The sequence below is a fragment of the Drosophila serrata genome, unplaced genomic scaffold (genome assembly GCF_035046125.1).
Source record: "Drosophila serrata isolate PLE 108 unplaced genomic scaffold, ASM3504612v1 contig_107, whole genome shotgun sequence".
NCBI classification, from domain to species: domain Eukaryota; kingdom Metazoa; phylum Arthropoda; class Insecta; order Diptera; family Drosophilidae; genus Drosophila; species Drosophila serrata.
Window position 1 is genome coordinate 33277 of NW_028257005.1, and position 19984 is coordinate 53260.

A 19984-nucleotide genomic window follows, 5' to 3' on the forward strand; every position below is an offset into this window, starting at 1 on the left:
TCGGAAAATTATAAGAAAACAAGAAAGGAAGCTAACTTCGGCACTCCGAAGATTATATACCCTTGCAGATTGAAATTCGATCAACAATTAATGCAATATAAATTATGTTAAAAAACAATGCAGTAATTCTTGCTTTCATTTTATTAACCAATTCATATTATATTTACAGTTTAACATTCACAGTTTTGCATTTTTCCTCTATATCAAACGATGATATAGTAGTCATTTTTTATATAATTTGACAAAAAATTCTAGATTAATATATAATAGCTACATATATGTCAAATTTCATTAAATTCTGTTGAAAACTGAAAATTTTATAATTTTTTTTGTAAGTAACTACAAAGATTCATTTACATATGTAGCTTCAAAACTGAAAGACTAGTTTGCGTAGAAACGGACAGACGTACATGGCCAGATCGACTCGGCTGTTGATCCTGATCAAGAATATATACATATATGTCGATTCGTGGTCGCGTTCCATTTTCGAGCGGAGTGAGTTTCTACTTTCCTGGCTGACGATCGCTGACGACCCGATCGTTTTGCCTAAGAACTGCCTTCGAACCACACACGGCGACAGCGACGCGACAGCGCAGGTGTGTCGCGCCACAACGAACTAAGAGGACCAATCGAAGAAGAGAACCAAGGATGCCAAAGTTCCGCGTAAGACAAACTTTCCAGGAACTAGCATTTTGCATACGCTGGTATACGAATGGTATATCCATTTGCCGACACGGCCATACTGACTCTAAAACGACCTCGTGTATAAGTAACTGAACGTTTCTCTTTTTGCCCCCTTTTCTTTAATTTAAACAAATATTTTTCAAGTAATCCTATTTACCTTTCTTAACTAATGTCAACTTATCAAAATAGTATCAAACTTTCTTAAAACAAACTTTAGCATAAACATTACCATTCTGTTTGGGTTTCTTTAATACTTCAGGTCTTTAAAAATTATGTTTCATGTTCACACATACAGACTTCTTCTTTTCTTTTTCTTTAATCCAATTCTTTAACTCAATTCAATATTCCAAATATCTAATGCACCACACGCCATGATCAAAACAAACATCAGCTTATTTTGCACTTGTGCTTACATTAATATTACATTATCTCATTATCGTCCACTCAGGCCACGATACTGTCTCTTTACATTCTCTTTTCAAACATTTCATTTTTGTGCTTACATTACACCATCCAAGTACTCTGCCATTTCCTTTGGCCAGCAGTACAACATATCTTTGCCACCCTTATTGAGGCACTTCTCTTTCGTCAATAACTTCAACATGTTCAACATTCTCAATATTCTCATTATTTTCATTATTATAGTCATCAAACACATTCAGCTCATCGGGTACTTTCCCTTCTGGTAACTTTCTTAAATCTTCATGCGCATACTTATAAGTTCGTTTACTGGTTAATGACTTTAAAACGTACCTGTCACCCTCTAATACCTCTGTTATTTCGAAAGGCCCCTTGAATTTTTGACTCAACTTGGTTTGATGCCTTTGCTCGTTTTTTTAGTAAAACAAAATCTGCAACATTGTGTCTACGTACTTTCGCCTTACTTTTATCAAACTGTTCTTTATCATACACTTCTGTAGATACAACATTCTTTTCAGCTTGCGCTCTCACGTTTGACAGGTTAACTTCGGCCTTGATACTTTTCCCAATAACATTTCTAGAGGTCTTGCCTTCGTCACTCGGTTAGTTGTACAATTAATTGCTAACTGCACCTCTCCTAGCACATCCTGCCAAGACTTGGCCATTAGCTCGACTAGTACCGGTGGTAATCAAATGCAAATTTATTTTCTGATCAGAACAAAATTGACTAAACTTTGCTCCTGTAAAACACCTTCCCTGGTCGGCTATTATTCGGTTTGGTACTCCAAACAACGAAACAGCGGACTTTACAGCTTCTATGCAACTGTCACTGTCTAGTTTAAGAGTATGACTAAGATAGACATACTTGGCAAACGCGTCAACTTGAACAATAATATACTCCTTCTGGTCACTTTTACCACTTAATTTCCCTGTTATGTCGATGTGGTTAGTATGCCAAGGAATATTTACTTTTGGGATTGGATGCAGTTCAGCTTGAATTTTTCCTGAACGTGATTTCGACATTTTGCAAGTGATGCAATTCTCTACAAATTTCTTAATGTATTTTGACATATTATCAAGCCAATAAAAATCGTAAACTTTATCAAGTGTCTTTTCAAAGCCTAAATGCATAATTGACTCATGGACTTGGTTTATGACGGACCATCTAAAAGCACGCGGCACCACCGGTAAACAAAGGGTTCTGCCATTATTCTGAATTTTTCAGTGGAGAATTTCTGCCCTTAGTTCATAAGTTTTCGCAATATCTTCAGCAAGAGAAATGTCTTTTAATTTGTTTACAATTTCGGCTATGTCTGAGTCTCGACGTTGTTCAGCAATTAGCCAATTACTTGAAATTTCAGCCAAGTTAACTCTCTTCTCTTCAACTACTTTTACAGCAAAGTACCCTGGTGCGATAGGGTTTCTCGACAAAAAGTCAACATGTGCCATTCTTTTCCCTTCTCTATATTGAATATCAAATGTAAATGACTGCAAAAAGGCCCACCATCGCTGTACTCTAGGAGTCAAATCTTGCTTATTTCTTGACGCCTTCAATGAGTTACAGTCGGTAAAAACTGTAAAGTTCCTGCCCAACAAATAATGTCGAAAATGTTTAATGGAGTTTACGACCGCTAAGGTTTCTAACTCATACGAGTGATATCTTGACTCTGCAGGTGAAGTTGTTTTGCTAAAATATTCTATTACCTGGGGTTTGTTATTAATTCTGTGTAATAAAATTGCACCGTAGCCACTGCAATTTGCATCTGTATGCAGTTCAATTGGATAATTTGGGTCAAAAATAACAAGAGCTGGCTCATCAGTAAGTATAGAAATAACCTTCTTCCGTATCTGCTCATGTTCTGCTTTCCAATTAAATTTATTTAATTTAAAAATTTAAATTTTCTGAGGGTTTGGACGAATTCCCCAGCACTGACACTAAAGCCTAAATATTGCACCGATGTTTTCAGGAAGGAACACTTTGTAATATTAAACGAAAATCCAGCCTCTGTCAGAACATTTAAAACAATCTCCAATCTTTCAAAAGCTTCCTCTAATGTTGTGGTAGTTATCATAATATCATCCATATAGACGATAACATAAGAATTCGACAAAATCCCCTAGCGCCTGGATTACTAATCGCTGAAAAACAGAAGGCGCATTTCTAAGCCCGAATGGCATAGACACAAATTCATACTGACCATCTGGCGTCACAAACGCTGTGTACTCTATAGAATCAGCATCCATAGGAATTTGGTAGTATCCACTGGCCATATTTAGACACGTAAAATAATTAACTCCTCGAAGTCTATTTATTTGATCCTGTATAAGTGGCAGCGGATATTTATCAGCCACTGTGTTTGAATTTAGCTCTCTATAGTCAACGCAGAGTCTGTCCGAACCATTTTTCTTTTTAACTAACAGTATAGGGCTTGCATAAGGTGAACAGCTTGGCCTTATTATTACACCTCAACAGCTCCTCAATTTTCCCTCGAACTAAATCTCGCTCGCATGGACTTAATCGGTATGGCCTTCTCTGAACAGTTTTACTAGGATCGATCAATCTAATTTTCATTTCACCTACTTTAACTTTAGTGCATAGAATTCCTTTGATAAAACAATTTGAGTACTTTGCCAACAATGAATTTAGTTTTTTTTTTATTTTCTCTGTCAAGTTCTGTATCAATATCAGCTGGCTCACAAATTAATTATTTTGGCTCTTGAAATCGTAAATTTGTTTAATGAAATGACAATATCAAAACCCTGTTTTAGTATTTTACGTCCAATGACGATATCCTTTTGCATGTGATCATCGCCTATTACATAAAACAAAATTTCAATATAATTATTATCAATTTTTACGTTACTTAGAACTTGTACAGTACTACATATTCCATTACTCCCAATGCCTCTTAACATAACAATATTATTCAATCTTTTACCAGAAAACTTTGTACTTAGCTTTTCTTTGTTCTGCATCAGGATCTGTTGTTTTAATTTCTCGCCCAAGTTCGATTAAATTTTGATTTGGTAGTTCCATGATGGAACGCCATGGTCCAACTAATGTATTAGGTTGAGGACCCGATCCCACTTCTGATGTCGATTCGTGGTCGCGTTCCATTTTCGAGTTTCGCGTTCCATTTAATATAATAACTTAAACGACTTTAACGACTTTAACAACTTTCAAAAGACTCCCGAAAAATGCGACTGCTTCTGTTTACTTCTTTTTCGCAACTCATCCACGCTCCCTCTGCTCTCTCGATCGTTCGAAGTTTATGTACGCCGAAGTTTATGTACCCTTGCAGATAGAACATAGATGACTAGGAATCCATACAATATAAATTATATATATGTAGAGTTTGTATTATAATGTTTATTTAGAATAAGTATGCTGAGATTAATATAATAACTTAAACGACTTTAACAACTTTAACGACTTTAACAACTTTCAAAAGACTCCCGAAAAATGCGACTGCTTCTGTTTACTTCTTTTTCGCAACTCATCCACGCTCCCTCTGCTCTCTCGATCGTTCAAACGCCATTCATAACGAAACCCATATGTATCTGTTGTCCGCCTGTACCTCACTACTTTACACTCTGACCCAGATGAAACCAACTCGTCGTCGTTGTGGGCTACGAACCTCCACAGCTTCATGTTATCGCAGCTAGTACTGGTTAAGTTTAGTCCTTCCACTTCGGTTGCTTTGCGCACGTCGTACCGCCCATTTCGCTTAATTTGGACGACCTCATATGGTCCTAAATACGGGCTAGCCAGCTTCTTTGCTGCGACAAACTGAGTCCTCTTGATTGCGACGAGATCACCCAATCTGTAGTTGTGAGCACGCTTGCGCTTTTTGTCGTAGTTTCGCTTATATATTTGCTGCGCCTCTTCAATGTTTTTTTTAGCTGTTTCTCGCATTTCTTGTCGCTCAAGATTAAACTGAGAGACAAACTGTTCATTTAGGATTTCTTGCAAACGCTCTTCTGCATGGCTGTACATTCGTGTCCCAAACAACAGCTCAAATGGCGACATTTTTGTTTAGGAATTTACTTGTGAGTTTATAGCTTTTTGCACCTGAGGCACATATTTGAACCACTTGCTAGGCTCTTCTGCCGATACCTTGGCGATGACAGCAATGATTGATCGGTTAATACGCTCAACTTGGCCGTTTCCACGAGCTACTCCAGTAGTTGAAGTGTTCCACTTTGTTGATATTCAGCCACTCTTTAAACGCTCCAAAATGCGGAGCCACGATCACTGACAACACGTTTAGGAAATCCAAACACATTGGACCAATCAGTGAATCTCCTGATATCCTCTTCCTGTCCTGTAGTTTTCGAGGGATAGAGCCAAACAAACTTGGCGAATCCATCAACAATTGCCAGTATATATTTGTACTGCTTTGATGTGGCGTCCATTGGCCCCAGATGGTCGATATGTAGTGTATGCAACGGGGTATCTCCTTTGGCGATGCAGTGCAATAGCCTTTCTTGCTTTCCCATCTTCTTACTGTAAATAATGCATTTAATACAGTTGGCTATAAAATTCGTTACCTTCCGCTCTAGGTGAGGGATCCAAAACTGCTGCTTTACGGAATAAATTGTTTTTTTAACTGCAAAGTGGCCGACTTCATGAGACTCTCGAATGACATCTTTTTCCATCGATTTAGGCACAACAATAAGATCCTTGCCTTCGACTGTTCGGTAAAGGATATCGCCTTTCATCTTAAAATTTTGATATGGACCATCCTGGAGAATGACCAGAATTGCTTTACTGTATTCGTCATTCTGCTACTTCTGCTGTTACAATCCAAACTGACTCTGGATGGCGACTCAGGTGATCCATGTGTTTCATCTTGTTCCCTGGCTTGTGAACAACATTGCAACTGAAGTCCTGTAGATACATTACGTACGCTGCAACTTCTCTCGGAATATCGTCTTTTCTGGTGGTGTCTTTGAACGCGGAGCAATCTGTGACAAGCTTGAAGTGAATGCCCATGAGGAAATGACGAAACTTTCTGAGCGCTAAATAGATAGCCTTCGCCTTTAAGATGTAGCTATGTCTTTCGGCCTCTGAAGCTGACGTCTTCTTACTTCAGAAATAAACCGGGTGCAGTTGGCCATTAAATACCTGCAGTAAAACTGCCCCAAATCCGTCCTTACATGCATCGGTGTGCAGCTTAGTTTGTGCTGTTCGCGAGTATATGTGTAGCACCGGTTCGCAGGAGAGAATCCGTTAAGCTCTTGAAGGGACTGCAGTTCTGCGCTTCCTATTTGGAATTCGACGTCCTTTCTGAGGGGATTGGTCAACGGTCGGGAAATATTAGCGTAACCTGGAATTAAATTTCTGAAAAAACCTGTTAAACCAAGAAATGACTGCACCGCTCGTATATTTTTGTGTTTTTTAAATTTATTTACAGCCGATGTTTTTTCTTCGCCTGGCCATATCTTTCCATTTTCCACAGTGTGTCCTAAAAAGTGTATTCGGGACTGCATGAAGCTACATCTCTTCCATTTTATCTTCAGTCCAAACTGCATTGCTGTTTCTAGTACACGTCTTGTCTTTTTCATGCATTCGTCCGCTGTGGATGCGTATACAATAATGACGTCCATGTATAACTGCATCACATTGTCGTTGATCAGGTCTTGAAATATGTGATTAACAAATCTGATAAATGCCGCCGGTGAATTTTTAAATCCGAACGGAGCTTTGTTAAATTCAAAGAGTCCTTCTTTTGTTACAAATGCAGTAAGCGGTTTGCTAGCCTCCGCCACAACTACGTGAAAAAAACCCATTTTCAAGATCCAGAGTTGAGAAAAATGCGGCCTCTTGAAGTTTTTCCAATACTTCTTCCATCAACGGTACTGGAAAACAATCCGCCAACCATGCTGTTCAGTTTTCTGTAGTCAATACAGACTCGAAGGGAACTGTCTTTCTTCTTGACCACTACAACTCTGCTGGCCACGTTCGATGATGACTTACTTATTATTCCCTGGGTCAACCATTCGGTTATTTGGTTTTTAACAGCCTCGGCTTCGTTTCCAGACAGACGAGATGGTGACTGATGAAATGGTTTTATTACGCCATCTGAAGTGATCTTCAGCTCGACTGGACACTGGTTAGAAGGGTTTGATGGGCTTCTCTGGACTTTTTCGACGAGTTTTGACACTGCTTCTTTATACCTGGGTGAAACAGTAACCAAATTAGATGCTTCTTTAATATTATAAACATCGGAGCCAAATCCATCTGCTTCTTTATCTTCAGTTCTCAAACCCGTCAATTTGAAGCCATTGTCGTCCAAGTAAAAGTTGAACTTTCTGGTAAAATCATGACCTAGCAACGCTCCACAATCGATGACGTCATTGGGCACGACTAGAAACATTTGCTGCGTGAATAACTGATTGGCAACAACTTCAGCGGTGAAAAATCAAATAGGCTTTGTTTTTTTCTGGCCCAGACCACTCAACAACGATGCACTTTTATAAATATCAATGTTTCCAATTTTTTCAGCAATCTTCTTCGTGACAAGTGAATCATCCGATCCTGTATCGATCAAACAATTTATTTCAGCACCATTTACGGAGATTAGTTTGAAACGGCTTTGGTCAACCACCTTGCGAACATTTGCTTCTACAAACGGGCAATTTTTAGCAATATGACCGTTCTCATTGCATTTGAAGCACTTCGTTGGAGACTGACAATCTTTGATTTTATGCTCTGCTGAACCACACTTGAAACAGAATTCCTTTCGTTTCTGTTGGTTATTTGGTGATGCACTCCGCTTGTTCCACGAATTACGAGGCTTATCGTCCAGTTGCATTATAATTTCATATTGTTCTCTGAGGGATTTGAAGGTCTTGCACGAATAAAGTATTGCTTTGTACTCATTTTTTACATCAACTAGTCCGTTTACGATGTACTGCAGCACCGCTGATTCCTCAACCTTTCCTGCCATGGCAATCTGACGTAAATGTAAAATATATTCGTGAAATGTCTCGCTCTTCTTTTTCTTCCTGCTTTGCAACTGGCGATGCACGTCGGCGCTGGTGGTACTGCTTGAAAACTCTTCTATCAGTGCTCTCTTTAGCTCATTATATTCGCTCACACACACTGACTGTAGAAACAATTTGGCTGCACCTATCATCTTGCCTCTGGCTTGTACATACATCTGTTTAAGTGTGAGATCGTATGCATCTGCATTTTTTTCGAACATTTCAAACCATTGTTGCACCAATTGACCATCAAAATCGTTTACCACTTTCTCAAAATTATCAATTTGTGGCTTGGCGCGGCCATTTGTGCTCTCATCAATTTGAATTTTTAATGACAACAACTGCAATATATTGTCGATTTTATTCTTCATATCTGAAACTTCCAATACATTCTCATTTTCTTTCAGTTCCACTGCTTCTTTCTGCTCCTCATCGACTTCTTCCATATCTTGTACTTCTCTTCTATTTTTTGCCGGCGTTCTACGCGTTATTTTTTTCCGTATCCAAGTCACAGCGAAAGGAATATAAGAGTACAGAATTAAACTGCGCAGTTGTCTTCTTTGATCTTTTTTCTACCTGAATCGCTTTACTACGCAGTTTCTTTTTTCAACCGAATTTCACAACTTCTGTTCACAGCTTTTAGTCACTCACTAGTTAATTTAACTCTTTTCTTAATTGTTTATCTCAGACCCGGTACGAGCCCCCAAATGTAGAGTTTGTATTATAATGTTTATTTAGAATTAGTATGCTGAGAATAATATAATAACTTAAACGACTTTAACAACTTTAACGATTTTAACAACTTTCGAAAGACTCCCGAAAAATGCGACTGCTTCTGTTTACTTCTTTTTCGCAACTCATCCACGCTCCCTCTGCTCTCTCGATCGTTCAAACGCTATTCACAACGAAACCCATATGTATCCGTTGTCCGCCTGAACCTCACTACCTTACATATATTTATGCTAAAAAACAATAAAGTAGTACCTGCTTTCATTTCATTCACCTATACATATTATATTTACAGTTTTACATTCACAGATTTGCATTTTTCCTCCACATCTAACGATCATTTGTATGGCACCGATTTTCATAAAATTTAACACAAAATTTAAGACTAATATAAAATGGCTATAGCTCAAATTTTATGAAAATCTTTTAAAAAATAAAAAAGTTATAATTTTTAATTTAATTAATTTCTCGATCGTTCCTATGATATCGATCGTTCGATATGATACAGTAGTCCGATCCTCAAATAAATTTACAAAAAATTGTAGAATAATATTTAATGGCAACATCTTAAATTTGATGAAAGTTTGTTAAAAACTGAAAATATTATAATTTTTAATTTTATTAATTTCTCGATCGTCATATGAGAGCTATATGATAAAGAAGTCCAATTTTCATAAAATTGTACACAAAATTGTTAAGTAAAATAAATTGGCTTTATCTCAAATTTGGTTAACTTCTGATGAAAACTGAAAATGTTATAATTTTTTTTTGGAAAAATTTTCCGATCATTCCTATGGCAGTCGTCCGATCCGGCACGTTCCGACATATACCCGAGTGAGAGTGTATTGAACACCAACTACAGACGAACAGACGTACATGGCTAGATCGACTCGGCTGTTAATCCTGATCAAGGATATATATACTTTATATGGTCCGTGGTGCCTCCATCACTGCGTTCCAAACTTCTGACTGAAATTATAATACCCTGCAAGGGTATACAAATTTTACCTTAGTTAGTTCTCAACTGACTTTTATAAAATTTGATATTTAACCATTATATATTAATCTAGAATTTTGTGTTAAATTTTATAAAAATCTAACTATTGTATCATGTAGATGCCATACATTCGATTGTTACCAAAAAAGGAAGATAACTTCTGCACGCCGAAGTTTATGTACCCTTGCAGATAGAACATAGATGACTAGGAATCCATACAATATAAATTATATATATTTATGTTAAAAAACAATGAAGTTGTACCTGCTTTCATTTCATTCACCTATACATATTATATTTACAGTTTTACATTCACAGATTTGCATTTTTCCTCTACATCTAACGATCGTTTGTATGGCACCTATATGATATAATCGTCCGATTTTCATAAAATTTGACACAAAATTTAAGACTAATATAAAATGGCTATATCTCAAATTTTATGAAAATCGGTTGAAAACAGAAATATTTATAAGTTCTAATTTTATTAATTTCTTTATCGTTCTTATGAGAGCTATATGATAGTTGTAAGATTTTCAAAAAATTTTACACAAAATTGTAGAATAATATTAAATGGCAACATCTCAAATTTGATGAAAATTCGTTGAAAACTGAAAAAGTTATAGTTTTTAATTGTATTAATTTCTCGATCGTTCCTATGGGAGCTATATGATATGGTAGTCCGATTTTCATAAAATTTTACAAAAAATGAAAGAGTAATATAAAAATTGCTATATCTCAAAAATGATTTAAATCTGTTGAAAACAGAATAAGTTAACATTTTTAATATTATTAATTTCTCGATCGTTCCTATGGGAGCTATATGATATGGTAGATGGTTCATGACTAGATCGACTCGGCTGTTGATCCTGATCAAGAATATATATACTTTATATGGTCGGTGGTGCCTCCTTCACTGCGTTGCAAACTTCTGACTGAAATTATAATACCCTGCAAGGGTATACAAATTTTACCTTAGTTAGTTCTCAACTGACTTTCATAAAATTTGATATTTAACCATTATATATTAATCTAGAATTTTGTGTTAAATTTTATAAAAATCTAACTATTGTATCATGTAGATGCCATACATTCGATTGTTACCAAAAAAGGAAGACAACTTCTGCACGCCGAAGTTTATGTACCCTTGCAGATAGAACATAGATGACTAGGAATCCATACAATATAAATTATATATATTTATGTTAAAAAACAATGAAGTAGTACCTGCTTTCATTTCATTCACCTATACATATTATATTTACAGTTTTACATTCACAGATTTGCAATTTTCCTCTATATCTAACCATCGTTTGTATGGCACCTATATGATATAATCGTCCGATTTTCATAAAATTTGACACAAAATTTAAGACTAATATAAAATGGGTATATCTGAAATTTTATGAAAATCTGTTAAAGACTGAAAAAATTATAATTTTTAATTGTATTAATTTCTCGATCGTTCCTATGGGAGCTATATGATATATTAGTCCGATTTTCATAAAATTGTACAGAAAATTAAAGAGTAATATAAAAATTGCTATTTCTCAAATTTGATGCAAATCTGTTGAAAACAGAATAAGGTAGAATTTTTAATTTTATTAATTTCTTGATCGTTCCGATTTTTATAAAATTTGACACAAAATTTAAGAATAATAAAAGATGCCTATTCCTTAATTTATAATTTTTAATTTATTTAGTTATAATTTTTAATTTTATTATTTTCTGGATCGTTCCTATGATATCGATCGTTCGAATGATTCAGTAGTCAGATTTTCAAAAAATTTTACACAAAATTGTAGAATAATATTAAATGGCAACATCTAAAATTTGATGAAAATCTGTTGAAAACTGAAAAAGATATAATTTTCAATTGTATTAATTTCTCGATCGTTCCTATGGGAGCTATATGATATATTATTCCGATTTTCATAAAATTGTACAGAAAATTAAAGAGTAATATAAAAATTGCTATTTCTCAATTTTGATGCAAATCTGTTGAAAACAGAATAAGGTAGAATTTTTAATTTTATTAATTTCTTGATCGTTCCGATTTTTATAAAATTTGACACAAAATTTAAGAATAATAAAAGATGCCTATTCCTTAATTTATAATTTTTAATTTATTTAGTTATAATTTTTAATTTTATTATTTTCTGGATCGTTCCTATGATATCGATCGTTCGATATGTTTCAGTAGTCAGATTTTCAAAAAATTTTATACAAAATTGTAGAATAATATTAAATGGCAACATCTCAAATTTGATGAAAATTTGTTTAAAACTGAAAAAGTTATAATTTTTAATTGTCTTAATTTCTCGATCGTTCCTATGGGAGCTATATGATATATTAGTACGATTTTTATAAAACTTTACAATAAATTGTAAAGTAAAATAAATTGGCTTTATCTCTAATTTGGTTAACTTCTGATGAAAACTGAAAATGTTATAATTTTTTTTGTAAAAATTTTCCGATCATTCCTATGGCAGTCGTCCGATCCGGCACGTTCCGACATATACCCGAGTGAGAGTTTATTGAAGACCAACTACAGACGAACAGACGTACATGGCTAGATCGACTCGGCTGTTGATCCTGATAAAGGATATATATACTTTATATGGTCCGTTGTGCCTCCTTCACTGCGTTCCAAACTTCTGACTGAAATTATAATACCCTGCAAGGGTATACAAATTTTACCTTATTTAGTTCTCAACTTTTTTTCTTAAAATTTAATATTTAACCATTATATACTAATCTAGAATTTTGTGTTAAATTTTATAAAAATCGAACTACTATATCATGTGAATGACATACATTCGATTGTTCCCAAGAAAGGAAGATAACTGCGGCACGCCGAAGTTTATGTACCCTTGCAGATAGAACATAGATGACTTGGAATCCATACAATATAAATTATATATATTTATGTTAAAAAACAATGAAGTTGTACCTGCTTTCATTTCATTCACCTATACAAATTATATTTACAGTTTTACATTCACAGATTTGCATTTTTCCTCTACATCTAACGATCGTTTGTATGGCACCTATATGATATAATCCTCCGATTTTCATAAAATTTGACACAAAATTTAAGACTAATATAAAATGGGTATATCTCAAATTTTATGAAAATCGGTTGAAACTGAAATATTTATAAGTTTTAATTTTATTAATTTCTTGATCGTTCCTATGAGAGCTATATGATAGTTGTAAGATTTTCAAAAAATTTTACACAAAATTGTAGAATAATATTAAATGGCAACATCTCAAATTTGATGAAAATTTGTTGAAAACTGAAAAAGTTATAATTTTTAATTGTATTAATTTCTCGATCGTTCCGATTTTTATAAAATTTGACACAAAATTGAAGAATAATAAAAGATTCCTATACTTTAATTTTTATAAAATTCTGTTGAAAAATAAAAAAGTTATAATTTTTAATTGTATTAATTTCTCGATCGTTCCTATGATATCGATCGTTCGATTCAAAATTTTTCAAAAAAATTTACACAAAATTGTAGAATAATATTGAATGACAACATCGCAAATTTGATGAAGATCTGTTAAAAGCTGAAAAAATTATAATTTTTAATTGTATTAATTTCTCGATAGGTTCCTATATGATATGGTAGTCCGATTTTCGTAAAATTTTAGTCAAAATTGTAAAGTAAAATAAATTGGCTATATCTCAAAACTGAAAATGTTATAATTTTTTTTTCTTTATTTCCGATCATTCCTATGGCTGTCGTCCGATCCGGGCCGTTCCGGCATATACCCGAGTGAGACTATATTGAAAACCAACTACAAAGTTCTATTCAGATACCTTCAAAACTAAGAGACTAGTTTGCTTAGAAGCGGACAGACGAACAGACGTAAATGGCTAGATCGACTCGGCTGTTGATCCTGATCAAGAATATATATACTTTATATGGTCGGTGGTGCCTCCTTCACTGCGTTGCAAACTTCTGACTGAAATTATAATACCCTCCAAGGGTATACAAATTTTACCTTTTTTAGTTCTCAACTGACTTTCATAAAATTTATATGTAACCAATATAAATTATTCTAGAATTTTGTGTTAAATTTTATAAAAATCGAACTACTATATCATGTAGATGCCATACATACAATTGTTACCAAGAAAGGAAGATAACTTCGGCACGCCGAAGTTAATGTACCCATAATCCATACAATATAAATTATATATATTTATGTTAAAAAACATTGAAGTAGTACCAGCTTTCATTTCATTCACCTATACATATTATATTTACAGTTTTACATTCACAGATTTGCATTTTTCCTCTACATCTAACGATCTTTGTATGGCACCCATATGATATAATCGTCTGATTTTCATAAAATTTTACACAAAATTTAAAACTAATATAAAATGGGTATATCTCAAATTTTATGAAAATCTGTTGAAAACAGAATAAGGTAGAATTTTTAATATTTTTAATTTCTTGATCGTTCCGATTTTTAGAAAATTTGACACAAAATTTACGAATAATAAAAGATGTCAATACTTTAATTTTTATAAAATTCTGTTGAAAAATAATAAAGTTATAATTTTTAATTTTATTAATTTCTGGATCGTTCCAATGATATCGATCGTAGTCCGATTTTCAAAAAAAAATTTACACAAAATTGTAGAATAATATTAAATGACAACATCTCAAATTTGATGAAAATCTGTTAAAGACTGAAAAAATTATAATTTTTAATTGTATTAATTTCTCGATCGTTCCTATGGGAGCTATATGATATATTAGTCCGATTTTCATAAAATTGTACAGAAAATTAAAGAGTAATATAAAAATTGCTATTTCTCAAATTTGATGCAAATCTGTTGAAAACAGAATAAGGTAGAATTTTTAATTTTATTAATTTATTGATCGTTCCGATTTTTAGAAAATTTGACACAAAATTTACGAATAATAAAAGATGTCAATACTTTAATTTTTATAAAATTCTTTTGAAAAATAATAAAGTTATAATTTTTAATTTTATTAATTTCTGGATCGTTCCAATGATATCGATCGTAGTCCGATTTTCAAAAAAAAATTTACACAAAATTGTAGAATAATATTAAATGACAACATCTCAAATTTGATGAAAATCTGTTAAAGACTGAAAAAATTATAATTTTTAATTGTATTAATTTCTCGATCGTTCCTATGGGAGCTATATGATATATTAGTACGATTTTTATAAAAATTTACACAAAATTGTAAAGTAAAATAAATTGGCTTTATCTCTAATTTGGTTAACTTTTGATGAAAACTGAAAATGTTATAATTTTTTTTGTAAAAATTTTCCGATCATTCCTATGGCAGTCGTCCGATCCGGCACGTTCCGACATATACCCGAGTGAGAGTTTATTGAAGACCAACTACAGACGACCAGACGTACATGGCTAGATCGACTCGGCTGTTGATCCTGATCAAGGATATATATACTTTATATGGTCCGTGGTGCCTCCTTCACTGCCTTGCAAACTTCTGACTGAAATTATAATACCCTGTAAGGGTATACAACTTTTACCTTAGATAATTCTCAACTGACTTTCATAAAATTTGATATTTAACCATTATATATTAATCTAGAATTTTGCGACAAATTTTATGAAAATCGAACTACTATATCATGTAGATGCCATACATACGATTGTTACCAAGAAAGGAAGATAACTTCGGCACGCCGAAGTTTATGTACCCTTGCAGATAGAACATAGATGACTAGGAATCCATACAATATAAATTATATATATTTATGTTAAAAAACAATGAAGTTGTACCTGCTTTCATTTCATTCACCTATACATATTATATTTACAGATTACATTCACAGATTTGCAATTTTCCTCTATATCTAACCATCGTTTGTATGGCACCTATATGATATAATCGTCCGATTTTCATAAAATTTGACACAAAATTTAAGACTAATATAAAATGGGTATATCTCAAATTTTATGAAAATCGGTTGAAAACTGAAATATTTATAAGTTCTAATTTTATTAATTTCTCGATCGTTCCTATGGGAGCTATATGATAGTAATCAGATTTTCCAAAAATGTTACACAAAATTGTAGAATAATATTAAATGGCAACATCTCAAATTTGATGAAAATTTGTTGAAAACTGAAAAAGTTATAATTTTTAATTTTATTAATTTCTGGATCGTTCCTATGATATCGATCGTAGTCCGATTTTCAAAAAAAAATGTACACAAAATTGTAGAATAATATTAAATGACAACATCTCAAATTTGATGAAAATCTGTTAAAGACTGAAAAAATTATAATTTTTAATTGTATTAATTTCTCGATCGTTCCTATGGGAGCTATATGATATATTAGTCCGATTTTCATAAAATTGTACAGAAAATTAAAGAGTAATATAAAAATTGCTATATCTCAAATTTGATGCAAATCTGTTGAAAACGCGAAGAACTAAGATACCACCCTTCAACATGCCCAGTATTAATGGCATGGAGCTGAAACTATCGGAGCGAGCGAAGTATCTAGGAGTTATCCTGGATAAAAAGCTCTTATGGAAAGATAACATTGCAGAAAGAGTAAGGAAAGCAAGCATCGCATTCTACTCCTGCAGGAAAATGTTTGGAAACAAATGGGGACTGCACCCAAAGATAATTTTATGGCTCTACACTGCAGTGGTAAGACCAATTCTTACATACGGAGCCCTAGTATGGTGGCCGGCACTAACTAGGGCTTACAACAGAACGAAGCTGACACGGATGCAACGGGCAGCGAGTGCGGGGGCAGTGGGTGCAATGCGCTCATGCCCCGCGGCTGCTCTCAACGCCATCCTGCATATAATGCCGATAGAGCTGTTCGTGAAGGACACTGCGGCACAGAGCGCAGTAAGACTGAAGGCGAGCAATTGCTGGAGGGACTACGGCGCCGGGCACGGCAAGATCCTTGCAAACAGTGGCATTAACACAGACGTTAAGACCGACTACATGATCGCGGAAATGAAATTCGGGAATGCATTCTCGACATCATACCCATCAAGGGAAGACTGGAGTAGGGGCAGAGTGGTAGAGGAGAACGAGGTGTCCCTCTACACCGATGGCTCAAAAATGAGCTGCGGCGTAGGGGCTGGGATCTTCGCTGAAAATTGGAGAATTGAACAGGCTTTCAATCTCTCTAACTCAGCGACGGTCTTTCAGGCTGAGTTACTAGCCATAAGGGAAGCAGTCGAACTTTCCTTAAGGCAGGACCTCAGGGGCAATAGAGTTCGAATCTACTCGGATAGCCAAGCGGCTATAAAATCCCTATCTGCCGTGAAAACGAATTCACGACTTGTGGCAGAATGCAAGAAGGCCCTTAATAGACTTGCCGACAAAAATAAGGTACAAGTAACTTGGGTACTGGGACACAACGTGATCCCAGGAAATGAGAAGGCGGACGAACTAGCCCGTGCAGGCTCGGCAGGGCTAAGTTCTGACTTCGAATTACCGATCTCCCTAAACGCGATCCAGACGAGGATCCATGACTACTTTAGGCAGATAGCCAATAAAGAATGGCAAAGCAAGAGTGATCACAGAAGGTCAAGGGAATACTGGCCGAGGTACGACGAAAAACGAACCAGGGAACTGCTATCCAACAGCAAGCGGGATATCAGTAGGTTCACGGCACTCACCACGGGACATTGGGCGATCGGTTCGCACGCAATGAAGCTGGGACTGCCATACAACGCAATCTGTAGAAGCTGTAAGCAACCTACAGAGCAAGAGACACCGGAACATCTGCTATGCTTCTGCCCAGCGCTAAACCACATCAGATTTCGCTACTTCGGTGCCTACCAGATGGAGTCACTGAGAAACATAGGAAAGCTGAAAGTTTCGGCAATCCTAGGTTTCCTGGCTGACTCCGGATGGTACTGATGGTGTATAATCAACAACAAACAGAGGGAGTGGAGCAAAAAGGAGCTTAGCTCTAATTGGAGGCCCCAGCAATGGGCCTCACCACTGCAACCTACCTACCTACCTGTTGAAAACAGAATAAGGTAGAATTTTTAATTTTATTAATTTCTTGATCGTTCCGATTTTTATAAAATTTGACACAAAATTTAAGAATAATAAAAGATGTCAATACTTTAATTTTTATTAAATTCTGTTGAAAAATAATAAAGTTATAATTTTTAATTTTATTAATTTCTGGATCGTTCCTATGATATTGATCGTTCAATATGTTACAAAAGTCCGATTTTCAAAAAAATTTACACAAAATTGTAGAATAATATTAAATGGCAACATCTCAAATTTGATGAAAATCTGTTGCAAACTGAAAAAGTTATAATTTTTAATTGTATTAATTTCTCGATCGTTCCTATGGGAGCTATATGATATATTAGTCCGATTTTCATAAAATTTTACAGAGAATTAAAGAGTAATATAAAAATTGCTGTATCTCAATTTTGATGCAAATCTATTGAAAACAGAATAAGTTAACATTTTTAATTTTATTAATTTCTTGATCGTTCCGATTTTTATAAAATTTGACACAAAATTTAAAATAATAAAATATGCCTATACTTTAATTTTTATAAAATTCTGTTGAAAAATAAAAAAGTTATAATTTTTAATTTTATTAATTTCTGGATCGTTCCTATGATATCGATCGTTCGATATGATACAGTAGTCAGATTTTCAAAAAATTTTACACAAAATTGTAGAATAATATTAAATGGCAACATCTCAAATTTGATGAAAATCTGTTGAAAACTGAAAGAGATATAATTTTTAATTGTATTAATTTCTCGATCGTTCCTATGAGAGCTTATGATTTTCATAAAATTTTACAGAGAATTACAGAGTAATATAAAAATTGCTATATCTTAAATTTGATGCAAATCTGTTGAAAACAGAATAAGGTAGAATTTTTAATATTTTTAATTTCTTGATCGTTCCGATTTTTAGAAAATTTGACACAAAATTTACGAATAATAAAAGATGTCAATACTTTAATTTTTATAAAATTCTTTTGAAAAATAATAAAGTTATAATTTTTAATTTTATTAATTTCTGGATCGTTCCAATGATATCGATCGTAGTCCGATTTTCAAAAAAAAATTTACACAAAATTGTAGAATAATATTAAATGACAACATCTCAAATTTGATGAAAATCTGTTAAAGACTGAAAAAATTATAATTTTTAATTGTATTAATTTCTCGATCGTTCCAATGGGAGCTATATGATATATTAGTCCGATTTTCATAAAATTGTACAGAAAATTAAAGAGTAATATAAAAATTGCTATATCTCAAATTTGATGCAAATCTGTTGAAAACAGAATAAGGTAGAATTTTTAATTTTATTAATTTCTTGATCGTTCCGATTTTTATAAAATTTGACACAAAATTTAAGAATAATAAAAGATGCCTATTCCTTAATTTATAATTTTTAATTTATTTAGTTATAATTTTTAATTTTATTATTTTCTGGATCGTTCCTATGATATCGATCGTTCGATATGATTCAGTAGTCAGATTTTCAAAAAATTTTACAAAAGATTGTAGAATAATATTAAATGGCAACATCTCAAATTTGATGAAAATCTGTTGAAAACTGAAAAAGATATAATTTTCAATTGTATGAATTTCTCGATCGTTCCTATGGGAGCTATATGATATATTAGTCCGATTTTCATAAAATTTTACAGAGAATTAAAGAGTAATATAAAAATTGCTATATCTCAATTTTGATGCAAATCTGTTGAAAACAGAATAAGTTAACATTTTTAATTTTATTAATTTCTTGATCGTTCCGATTTTTCTAAAATTTGACACAAAATTTAAGAATAATAAAAGATGTCAATGCTTTAATTTTTATAAAATTCTGTTGAAAAATAAAAAAGATATAATTTTTAATTTTATTAATTTCTGGATCGTTCCTATGATATTGATCGTTCAATATGTTACAAAAGTCCGATTTTCATAAAATTTAACACAAAATTGAAGAATGATATGAAATGGTAATATCTCAAATTTGATAAGAATCCGTTGAAAACAGAAAAAGTTATAATTTTTAATTGTATTAATTTCTCGATCGTTCCTATGGGAGCTATATGATATATTAGTCCGATTTTCATAAAATTTTACAGAGAATTAAAGAGTAATATAAAAA